Source organism: Canis lupus, chromosome 21 (assembly GCF_048164855.1).
Source record: "Canis lupus baileyi chromosome 21, mCanLup2.hap1, whole genome shotgun sequence".
NCBI classification, from domain to species: Eukaryota; Metazoa; Chordata; class Mammalia; order Carnivora; family Canidae; genus Canis; species Canis lupus.
Window position 1 is genome coordinate 14,828,705 of NC_132858.1, and position 3,988 is coordinate 14,832,692.

General features: G+C 40.1%; 1 pseudogene; it reads right to left on the minus strand.

Moving 5' to 3' along the window:
* Window positions 1–2,624: 2,624 nt before the first annotated feature.
* LOC140613318 (nuclear transport factor 2 pseudogene) lies at window positions 2,625–3,078 on the minus strand (annotated as a pseudogene).
* Window positions 3,079–3,988: the final 910 nt, after the last annotated feature.

The following is a 3,988-nucleotide window of genomic DNA, read 5'->3' on the forward strand; positions in this document are numbered from 1 at the left end:
CGCCAGTACATAAATCTCAGACTATTGGGGGTGGGGGAGGCTCCTTTACTGGGTTCCTATGGAGCATGTAGCTCCCAGACTGGTCCTCGCTGAGCCTCCAGTAATTCATCAATTCTAGTTTAGGTTTCCCAACCCCAGCACAGATTCCTGTAGTAGTTTCCACCCATGAGTCTCTGCGCTGGGAAGTGGCAACCCCTGTGATCATCTGTCTTCTCCCCAGTCTTGGGGGTGGTGGTTCTCCCTGTGTCGTCCTCCTATGGATCCAAGAGAAGTTGTTGTCTTTTCATTCTGTTCAGCTTTTTTACCTAGGATGGAGTGGTGAGTTCCAAGTTCCTGAAGTGGAGACTGAAGTGAAATCTCTGTGTTTTGACTGTAGTACAACAACCTTTAATCCTTACAACAACCTCACGAAGTAGGTTATTAATCAGGTTATTCACCAGAAGTGTGATCAGTGTTGGGTGAGGATGGTAGCATTGAAAAAACTTTGTGTTCCATCTGATGCCTAACACAAATGCAAATGTTACTCCTGACCATGAGAATCATAGCAATAAAACAGCAATTGACACCATGGAAACAGAATATTCTGAGGAGTTTTCATATATCAGCTTAATGCGTGTTGAATAAATCACCTGTCTTTAAAAGTCCTTGGAAGAATGTGTGGCTCTTCAGGTTTGAAGATAAATGGAAGTAGAGAGATATGGGCTAAGTTACTTACATAGGGTCACATACAAGGACTTCTAATACCTAGTTTAGTGCCTTTCTACTGCTGCCTTCACAGAACATTTTAAAATTGATGTGTGTTTAATGTGTGTGGACACGTACCCATATATATATGTTCATATAGGTGAAGACAGGTGTATAAGGGCATATATAGGACATGTATAAACATGGGTCTGTAATTACTGGAGAAGATTCACCATACCAGGTACAATTTCAAAGTATAGATAGTAAGTGCTTATGTGCACTAGTATTATTCCCTTGGCGTCTTGAAATTCTCCTCTCTTTTTTGTGAACATTCAAGCACTTACATGATAAGATTCTGAGCACAGAGTTGAATGGAAAGGGATTATTTAGTAATCTTGTTATCATCCTTAAGTCCTGTTTATAGGAGTTTGTCCAGCTCTTGGAACCATTTTAGGGTGTGGGATGGGATGCTTGTGTCTTATGGCAGAAGTTTACTGGTCATGCTGAGGTGGGGAAAGAGGAGGAAGTTGAGGTTGGAGAGAACAGTTCATGGACTGCAGGTTGTAGAAATCCAACTATGTTTTAGTTGTGGGTGTGCCATACAGTGTGTGACACAGTGGAAACTGTGCTAGATGGAGAACCAAGAAACTAGGTTGTAGGTATGGGGTTATGTCTGTCTCCCTGCGTGTTCATGGGCTTCCGTTTCCTGAGGCACACAAATAAAGAGATTGGCTTGAATCCCTAAGGACCTCCATTTCAGATGTCCTGTGAATCTATTAGGTTATTAATCTCTATGCTAAACGTGGGTCAACTTTTTTCCCCCCTTCATTTTACCATTTGTTTCCCTAGGATCAATTTTGGTACGTTTTGTAAAAGAAATTCATATATTTTTCCATAGATTTATGGCCTTGAGACAATTATTTCAAGAGAAAAAACATCAAATTAAGAAGATCTAATTATTTCCCAGTACTCCTCTTCCTTCAGTGAAATCCCACTTTCATGTTCCTACTACAGATTTTCTGGAGGTTATAAATAGGTAAAGCTCATTTGCTGGACACTCAGCCACTCACTCTTAGGTTTTCTTTCAATCCTAGTTAAAAGCTTTTATTTTCTCAACTGTCATCACACTCTGGTATGGAATTTCCTCTGTTTGTCATGGTTGTGGGGAAGGGATTGTGAACTCCTTCATGGAGTTGGAAGGTGTTCACAGTGAAGGCAGAAAAGGAAATTGGGCTAGAAATTAGATGCATCCCCAACCCTGTCTTTCATGAAAGTTAGTTTTTCTTACCAACTTTCAAAAATATTTGATACAAAGGAATACATGATATATATATGTAAATGTTATCAACATAAGTATTTAGTGATCGTCCATGTATCAGATACCCAATCCAATTAGATAGTGAAACATTCCCAGACATTTGTATCATAATTGTAAATTTCCATTATTGTTAGTGTTGTTTGTGCCTTAAGAAATCATTTCTTAAGTCAGGGTCAGGATGATATTAACTGATATTTTGTCCCAAAGATTTAAATTTATACCTTTTCATTTAATTTCTTGTTTTTTTTTTTTTGTGTGTGTGTGTGTGTGTGTGTGTGTGTGTGTGTGTTGTTAAGAAAATTTTTGTGGTTTTATTATATCATGAGCCATTGAAACATCCGAAGAAGTCAGTATCTGGGTGGTGAGGCAGCTGCTTTCTCCTTCAGTTCTTTGGGTTACCAGAGCAACTTGTCTGTAGATTAAAAAAAAAAAAAAAAGACAACCTTTTCTATTACTTAAGTATTTCCAGGTCATGCGTTGGTACATCACAAACTTCTCCTGTCAGATGCAACTAGTCTAGCATCCAAACCTCATGCACAATACCTCGGTAGTAGCAGTGCACTGCGCCCGCTCCCACCGCGGCCCTGTTCATTTGTGTATGATATTTGGAGCATCTGAGGAGTGTGAATAGTTATCAGGAAGAGGAGGGAGGAGGAAACAGCATGAGTGCCTGGCTGGGAAGAAGTCAGCCGAAGTTGTGCAGGGCAAGCCTGAACATGTCATTGGTGCAAACCCCAAGCATCACTGATGTTCTTTAATAGGAACATCTGGTGGAATCCCATGATGGGGTCTTCATCAGCCTTGAGCTGGCCCACTACCATGCTGATGATGCAGCTATCCGGCATAGGCTGATGGTCCTGTGCCGTGATGCTGTGCTGGATTTTTCTGGAACGGAAGGCTAGACAACTTCTCCACCATGGCAGCTTTCTCCCAGAACTTCTGTCCTTCCCACGTAAGGCATGATGTATCAATATAAATTGTGCCTAGTTGGGTTCTGTCATTATCAAGTAACTGGTAGTAATGCTGAATGAAGCTGGATCGAATCGGCTTGGCTCCCAAATTGGCTTGTCTTCCATTCTGGAGCATCACCCGGCCTTGTCGAGACCCGAGGGGCTGGCACGATGGCAGCAGCTAATTTCTTGTTTTACTTAACAATTGATTTTGGGGCATTGTGGAGGAAAGGACTCAATTATTTTTTCCATGTGGAAGACCAGATATTTCATTATCATTTATTGAATAGTCCTTTTCTCTATTTATCTAGATATATGCCATCTTCTGACATATATCAAATCTTTTTTTTTTTTTTAGGGCCAAAGTTTTATTGAAAAAAATCCCCCCCCCCGGCTTACTGAGGTATAATTGAAAAAAAAATAAGATATTTAAAGTATACAACATGGTTATTTGACATATATCAAATTTCTATATTTGCATGGGTCTGTTTCTGGGCCAACCCTATACTTTCCTTTACTCTGGTTTATGTCTTGATATCTAGTAGGGCAAGTTTCTCTAATGTGTTCTTTTTTTTAGAATAGCCTGTCTATTTTGAGTCCGTTTATCTTCTAGACAATTTTAAGTCTAAATTGTCAAATTCCACAAAATGTTATTGGGAATTTTTTTGGAAGAGTTGTATTTCTATGTCACTTTGAGAAGAACTTATACTCACAAGTATGGGATACCTCTGGTTTGGTTATGTGTTAAACAAAGTCCTCTGAAAATCTAAAGGAATAGTGTCTGGGACTAATAAATGATTTATTAAACAGTTGTTCCCAGGGAAACTGTAAAGGGAGTAGAGGAAGCAAGATAGAGGAGGGAAACATAAACAAGAATGCAGTTTCAGATTAATTCCAGCAGAGGGTCACTTTAGACTGATTTTGCAGAACTCTGGAGTGTATTTGTCTGGGAAACGAACTAGGGGTGGTGGAAGGGGAGGAGGGCGGGGGGTGGGAGTGAATGGGTGACGGGCACTGGGGGTTATTCTGTATGTTA